The following is a 7,964-nucleotide window of genomic DNA, read 5'->3' as shown; positions in this document are numbered from 1 at the left end:
CTGGGTGAGGCCGCCCGCGTTGCCGAGTTACGACGACACACGCGGCATGACAGGCTCACGGGCACTTCCGGATCATGCTTGTGCCCCGGATTCTCAGGCTGCAGCTCTAGCCCCCCGTGGGACGGGCTCGGCGGGGGTGGGGGGGCTGTTGGGAGGAGATTAGGTCCGGAGGGTGGAGCCCCAGGATGGGGTCAGGGAGAGAGCCTCCCCGGCCCCGACGGCCGGCAGGGTGGGACGCTCGGGCCAGTGCCGCGGTCAGGGCTCCAGGACGGACAGCGGCCGCACGCCAGGTGTGGGTCCTTCTCATTCAGGAAGTGGGCGCTCAGGCCGTGAGGGGTGCCCGGGCACCCAGACTTGCAGATGTTGCCCTCAGGAGTCTGAAGGCGGGGGCACCCCCGTCCCCATCGCGCCCCCCCACTGAGTCCGGCTGCCGGGGCCCGTCCGGCTGCAGCAGGACCGAGCTCTGGGGTCACTTCGGGGGTGACGTCTGCTTGCCCGCCTTCCTCTCTCGGGCTCTCGCGCTCTGTCATCAGGCCGCCGCGGGGTGGACCTCGGGCTTCGGCGCCCACCTCGGCGTGACTCGACCTCCCGCCCTCCCCTCTCACCGCCGCCCGCCGGACGGCCCGCACGCACCCCGGGCGCATCACCCTCGAGCTCTTCTGTCGTGTTCTCTGCTGCATGTTTATTTGTGAGCTCCAGTGTGAAACGGTTACTAATTCAGATTTTTACTGTGGATAAACAAATACAGAAAATTAACAGATGTGTTTTGCAGATGTATTTAACAAAAATAACATCCCTCGTGATGAGGAGACGCAGCCTTCAGGGCTGCGGCACCCGGAGGCTCCAAGCGCCTCCGGACACCCTTCCCAGCTTCCGGGGGGGGATTCCGGGGGGCCGAGGGGGACAGGTCTCACCTGAGACGCCGGGGCTGCTGGCGGGCGGGACCCATGGGGCGGAGGAGGTGGGGCGTCGGGGGCTGGCAGGGGCCACAGCTCGCCGGAGCCCCCGGGGGGAAGAGAAGGAAGCAGGAAGACCCCGGACAGGCCGCGGAGTCACAGGAGCACAGCAGGGATTTCGAGACGCCCAGGGACGACCGGGCCCCCAGGGATTGGATCTGAGGGAAGGAAAGGGCCGGGCAGCGAGCCCAATGTGACCGGGAGCGCCTGTCCCTTCGTGTGCTCGAGTGTCTGCGCGTGGACGCTTGTGTCTCACTGGTACGTCTCTTCTATTTATAAAAAATGCGTGTAAGTCCATGAGTTTTAACAAGGAAGTCTGTGCAATTTCTCGGTTCTTCTGCGGAACAGGACACACGAAGCGTGGGCCGTTGGTTTTCCCTCTCTGGGTCTGCTCCCCACAGACAGCAGGACCCCTCATCCTTCCCGAAGTGGCCGAGCCCCTCCGCGTATGACGCTCCCATGCACGAGCACAGTCACACGCTGCCACACGCACACACACGCGCCGCGAGCACGCTCCTGCCCGTGCACGACGTCCCCTCTCGGCCTCGACCGCCGTCCGTCGATCCCAGCGGTGAATGAACGAAAGGCCTTTCTTGCTCAGCACGCAGGTCCGGTCCTGGGGAGGAAACGCTCTGTAGAAACGGTTTCTTCTTACGTGAACGGAGACACAGCCCCATAGGAACAATTTAATTGGCCTTTTCTTCAGAAGTGACTGTTACACAGAGGAAGCTTTCTTCTCATCTAATTTTACCCAAAAATAAAATGAAAGACTCAAAGAACATCAGAACTAAAGGGAATGGTTAATTCCACCCCATCGGATACTGGGGGAGGGAAGGGGTGGTCAGGTTCAGTGCCGCCTTCTGAACGGGGCGTAGGCTGGGGAGCAGGGTGGGCGCCGGGAACAGGGCAGGGCCCGGGAGCTGGGTGGGGGCCCAGGAGTAGGGTAGGGACTGGGGAATGGGGTGGGGGCCCCGGAATGACGTGGGAGCCCAGGAACAGCGTGGGGACCTGGGGATGGGGTGGGGCCCCGGAGTGGGCTGGGGGCTGGGCACAGACCAGGTGCCAGTGTTCTGGGGTGACATTCCAGGGGGAGGGGACAGATTGCGAGCAAACAGACGTGTGCAGGAGGGACTATTTTGTGAGTGATTTGAGTTCAATGAAGAGCAGACGGGATCTTTTGGTAAACTGGCCATTCGTTCCTCCTACACATGGGTGACCTCAGGGTCTTCCCACGGAAATCTCCGAGTGCATCTAGGATCATGTTCCGAATCCCGCGCCTGAGGCTGAATTACGGGCAAAGGGGCAGGACCGTCTGCGGCTTGAGGCACAGGCACAGGCGACTCCGGCACCTCCTGCTCCCCGGAGATGCATCCCCGTAAAGGAGTGACCCCCAGAACCCGCTCTCCTGCCGCAGCGTGAAGATCCACCGCACCCCGTCTCTGCAGGGACGTCTGCCTGCCTTCCATCCCCTACCCCGGGCGAAGGTTCTCTCCTGTGCTGCCACTGCGGTGTCCCACTTGGCCAGGACGAAGAGGACAATTACCAGAAAGTGTGTGGGGCCAGGGCTGCTGGCCCTGGTGGGTGGACGGTGGGTGCGTCAGTCAGCCGAGCCGCCTAACAAAGACCACAAGCCGGCTGCTTGAACCGTGCCCTTTAGCTGTCCTGCAGTGTCTAGGCCCTGCGTCCCAGGTCAGACATGGACGGGGCTGGTTCCTCCTGAGGCCTCTAGACGTGCACGCGGCGTCTGTCCCTGTGTCCTCATGTGGCCGTCCCTGTGGGTGTGTCTGTGTCCTAATCTCTTCTTAGGAGAGGCTCAGGCCCACCCTAGTGGCCTCATCTTACCTGAGATCCTCTGCAGAGACCCTGTCTCCGAGCACAGTCCCACTCTGCATCCTGGGCTGAGGACTCCACGTGGGGACTGGGGCACACAGCTTGGCCGGTCAGCGGAGGGCTCCTGGCTGCTCGTCCTCCTGCTGCACACTCACGCCACGGAAGGTGAAGGTGTGCCTCTCAGACGACCTGACTTTGGGCGGGAAGGAGAGGGACTGGTCAGGGGAGCCGCTGGACGAGGATGTTCAGGGGTGGGTCACGGAACAAGGGGGGAAGACAAGCCCCCAGCTTCCTGTGCGTGGCAGCGCCCTTCTTGGAACCGCTCTTGGGCAGGAAATGTGCATTTGGGGCCACGCACGGCAGTGGATGGCCGGCCCCGTCTGGCCCCTTCTGTCTTTGCCCGTCATCATGGATGACATCGGCAGCGTCCTGACGGCCCCACACCAGTGCGGACGCGCCATCTACTCCCCCCCCCCCCCCAGATAGAACCCCAGCCGCCACGCCTCCACGGCCGTCTGCCCGCCGCGACCCGAAGCCCAGAGTTGAGGCCTTCCCAGTCCTGAAGCATCCTGACGGGATGAAGGGTTCACTTTTCACCCAACGCACTGGCGTCGTCCTGGGTTTCCGGTTTTTATGATGTAGCAGAACGGCCCGTTCCGTGCCTGTCCCCCTCCGCCTTCGTGTAAGACAGCTCGGTCTGACCGAGTGTCAGGTCTACAGAAGAACACGCGTGCCGTCGAGCGCGTGCCGGACCTGACACCTTCTGTCCCGGATCTCTCCCTGCCGCGGCCAAGGCGGCTTTATCAGCATAATCAAGGGAGGCACATACACTCCTCGCACATTCTTCCAAAAGTGGCTTTTAAGAGTAAAATAGATATAATTTGCGTGGAGTCGCGCCCCCCGCTGTTTGACTGACGGGCACAAACGGCAGGACCGTCTGTCGGCAGCGGCATTATAAAGGGGTCCCGGGGCTAATGCATCACCGGGGTCCCCAAAGAACATACAAATGAGCACGGGATGAAATCAGCCGCAGCGTCCCGGCCGGCGCCACCGTCCCCAGCGCGGTCTCCTCTGATACATCGGCTCCATTTCCAGGGGCGCCCAAGGGACACACAGCCTGCTCAGGCCACGCAGACACGCCCACCGCCCCGCGCCCCCTTTCCTGCTCCGGAGCCTCCCCTCCCTCTGCGGGAGCCCCTCCCTCGGCTCACCTGCTGCGGCCAGTGCCATCCGGAGGGCTGAGACTGTGTCTCCTCTCCCCACCGCCTCCCTGAGCCCGGCTGGTGCCGGCGTGGCCCGGGGAGCCGTGAATGGAGGAGTGGACGGGAGGGACACGGGACAGGTTGTCCGTGCGCGACGTTGTGGTGGAGGGACTGTCTGTGCCCATCTACTTCCCCGGAACTCAGAGGAATGTCTGAGGGACTTGACTTTAGGATGGGAACAAGTGACCACAAGGGGGAGGGGCGAGGAGCGGGGGAGGGGTAGGAGCCGGACTCAGGGGCGGCCCTGGAGGAGCCCCTGCCTGCAGGGAAGGGAGTCCCGCCAAGCATCCCCCGGCTCTGTCACCTGCCACCCCTTTGGGCGCCCTAGGGTCCTGGGTGCTGGAGGGACACCCGCCTCCTGTGCACTGCCAGGCTGGGGGAGCCGTGGCTGTGGGTGACTCGGTTCTATTTAAAGGTTTTCCACGGAAATAACCGATAGTCGTGGAAAGGAAAAGTGCGTTTCTCTGAGTGCGCAGAAGACACGTCCACGCCAGAATGAGGACTGTGCTGGGAGCACGGCTTCAGCCCATGAGTAGTGAAGCTGTGTTGCTGTTCCCGTGGGCCATCGGGCTGGCAGAGCTGTGCCTCCATGCGTCCCCGTGTTGTTTTACCACGCTGGACCCTGCCCCGCCTCGGAGGCCCAGCCACCTACCCTCACCGGCGGCGTCATTAACGTGGACAGGACCGGCCGCAGCCCCGGCACAAGGAGCGCCCGCGGAGCCCAGTGCCCAGTGCTCCCTGACTGCGGTCCTGGGGCGGATGGCAGGAAACCCGTGTGGTGGCTGAGCTGCCCAGGACCCCCCAACCCCCCAGCGACGACCGGGTGTGTGCCGGCTTGCTCAGGGCCATCGCTGCAGCAGGAAGTGTGTTCCATAACTCCTGCTCACACCCGTCAAACGCTCGTGAACACGCAGCCTGGCCACATTGGGGCCTTCTTCGGGACGGCAGCCTGCGGGTGGTGGGCGGGCAGGAACCACGTCCCCACGTGTCCCCCAAGTGTCCCCTGTGTCCCCTGCGTGTCCCCTGTGTGTCCCCTGTGTATCCCCTGTGTATCTCCAGCTTGTCTCCCACATGTCTCTAAGTGTCCCCTGCATGTCCCCTGCGTGTCCCCCGTGTGCAGGCAGGATGTTGTCCAGGACTAGCATGTCCCCTCTGACCCGTACGTGCAGAAGGGGGTACCCGAGATCCCAAGTTCGGGGACCTTCTGTTTTCAAACAAGCCAAGTCTGAGATAAATGGAGACCAGCTGGCCGCCCTGATTGAGGACCAGGGGAGACCTAAAGGACTCAAGCTGATGGAGTCGAGGCAAAGTCACAGGTAAGTACGTGAACATACCAACCCCGTAAGAGAAGACGGGCCCACTGTGGCAGGTAGTGGACTCCAGGGCACCTGCTGAGCTGGGGGAATGTGCTGGCGTCCTGCTCTGAGCGCAGAGGTGTGGGGCCGGGCTCCCCTGGGTGCTGTGGGGCCGGGGATGGGGCTGGGCCAGCTGAGCAGGATCGGACCACTTTCTGCAGGCGGGAGCATCGCGGAGGAAAGGAGACACACACTCAACCCCGAGGCAGGGACCCTCCTGGAAACGAGGAAGTTTCCCCTCCAACACCCACCACAGTGCCGCCTCCTCATGGCCCACGGTCCGCAGGCTCGTGAGGGACACAGACGCCGTCCCTTCTTGGTTCCGCTCCGCGAGGAGCACGACAGTGTGAACACGGCAGCCTGGGGCTCTGGGCCTCCCCACTCCTCTGGCTGAGCGAGGCCACACCCTACACCGTTTCACCTGTGGCCGGGTGAACCACCAACAGTGACCAGGGACACGTCAACCACCAACGGCCAGGGACATGGCGGCTCCCAGAGGGGGCCCTGCTTCTCTGAGCCCCTCCCAAGCCAGGAGACTTCCGGTGGCCTCTGGCAGCTCAGTGTTGGGTTCTAAAATTTTACACGATTGATCATAAATTTCCATCACTGATTTTTTTTCTTAAATAAGCACTTAAATTTATGGGTGATCATGCAAACCTCTCATCAGATATGAGTCAGAGCCACACAAATGATTAAACAGGAACTTCTAATTTTTAATGAAATAGCTGACCCAGGCTGAGTAATAAAAATCAGATGCGGTCCCATCCTGGGTCTGGTGACACAGCCTCCCCTCCCCCGACTGACCGCCGTGAGGACTAGAGCTCCTCTGCGGTGCCCTCCCCCAGCCCAAGACCCCCGAGGGGCGGAGCGAGTGGCCTCCGCATCCCCTGGTGCCCCTCACAGAGGGGCTGTGACCTGTCCTGGGAACATGGATGTCTGCTACACCTGCCCCCGGGGCGCGGCAGCTCGGGGTGCCGTCCGAGGAGTGTGTTCCAGAAACAGAGCCAGCAGGGCGTGGGCACAACAGTTTATTGCAGGAATCTGTGCACGTGGTTCCGGAGGCTGAGATGTCCCAGGACCCAACGTCTGTCCGCGGGGGACCCAGGAGAGCTGACAGTGTGACCCCAGGCTGGGGCAGAAGTCCAGCGTCCCGGCTTATCTGTCAGGAGACACAACAGATGCTCCCTCCGCCTTTCTGCCCTGTTTGGGCCTCAGTGGCCGGCATCCCGGGGACCGTGAGCTGCTTCACTCCGTGCTCCGTCCGCCGCTCACCTCCAGAAACACTGCGCAGACACACCCCAAATCACCCTGAACCAGACATCCGGCGCCCATGTGACCCGCGAAATTAACCTGAGCAGTGCGCACGCCCCGGGATGCCCAGGAACGCTGAGCCCGTGCCCAGGGCAGGTGTGAGGACGCCCCCCAGAGGCCTCCGGCCCGAGCCCCTCACCACGCTCAGCACAGACCTCTCAGGGCTACGCCGACCAGCTGGTCGGACGGGGGGACCCTTGCAGCCAGACTCCTGTGCCCGGGGCCCCGGCCACCCCAGGCTCCACACACCCTCCGAGGTGCTGGGGGACCTTCTCACCCCACGCCCAGGGGCAAGGCCTCGCTTGACCTGACCTCCGTGACCACATCTCATCCCCGAGAAGCAGCGCCGGGCTTGGACGCCGCAGGATGACTGAGGCCATGTGTGCGGAGCGCCCGGTGGGGCCGGCGGCTGGGTCGGCTCCAGGGTCCTCCGTCGCGCTCGTCCACACGTGGGGCGCACGGTGCGTGCGGGTGCGGGAACTCACTGCACCGGCGGGAATTCGACACCTGCTCCCTAGTCCGGAACGGGAGGACTTAGGGAGGAATTAGTGACCGGCCATGCAGCGGAGCCGGGCCTGCGTCAGAGCCTGCGTTCACAGGTGTGGAAGGCTGGCCCTCGGAGATCTGGCCACTTGCCCAAGACGGCGAGGGACTGCGGGGGCAGAGCCCAGCTGGGGCAGCTGAGGCCACGATGCGCTCTCGTGGGACCTCCACGGGGTGGTCTTCATCCAAACGGCGTGAGCCCCACGTCATCTCATCCACGGCACTTGGCCCCACGGCCTGGATGGTCACCCATCATTCGGAGCATGCTCTGTGCTTCCCTGTGCGCTCTGGGGTCACCTCCACCTACCCCGGTGTCTGGTGGTCCATGTCCTCGCGGGGAGGACAGATACAGAGGCAGCAGGTAGGGAGGGAGCTCCCGTCCGGCTCTGCCACGTGCTGGCTGTGTCCTGCAGCTGGTCCTTGAGCCTCACGTGGCTTCTCTGTGGACAGGGCCAGCAGCTCTGACCTAAGGCCTTTGGCCCCCAGAGAAGGGGACAGGCCAGTGCAGGCGCCAGGAGAGACACAGCCCAGCCCGGTGTGGGAGTGAGGCGTGTGCACTCCGCCAGTGCTCTTGGGGTTCAAGGAACAGGACGGGCTGGCTGGCCGCGGGCAGAGGGTCGGGTGGGCGGAGTGCCTGGCGTCGGGGGTCCTACGCCACGTCCTGGGGTACAGAACCAGGAGCCGCGCAAGGACCACAAGACAGGACA

General features: G+C 63.5%; 1 long non-coding RNA gene across 2 annotated transcripts in view; it reads right to left on the bottom strand.

Moving 5' to 3' along the window:
* Positions 1-744: 744 nt before the first annotated feature.
* LOC132020426 (uncharacterized) overlaps positions 745-7,964 on the bottom strand; it is a 32,488-nt gene continuing 25,268 nt past the window's right edge. The window contains exons 2-3 of one of the 2 annotated variants that reach the window (XR_009404956.1): positions 2,799-2,979; positions 745-1,697 (exon numbers count right to left, since the gene is read on the bottom strand). This is a non-coding gene — a long non-coding RNA (uncharacterized LOC132020426). The remainder of the gene's footprint in view (positions 1,698-2,798; positions 2,980-7,964) is intronic. The other variant, XR_009404955.1, reaches the window with a different exon arrangement.

The sequence above is a fragment of the Mustela nigripes genome, chromosome 6 (genome assembly GCF_022355385.1).
Source record: "Mustela nigripes isolate SB6536 chromosome 6, MUSNIG.SB6536, whole genome shotgun sequence".
In the NCBI taxonomy this organism is placed as follows: Eukaryota; Metazoa; Chordata; class Mammalia; order Carnivora; family Mustelidae; genus Mustela; species Mustela nigripes.
The sequence above is the reverse complement of the archived record's forward strand: the minus strand, read 5'-3'. Positions and strand labels throughout refer to the sequence as shown.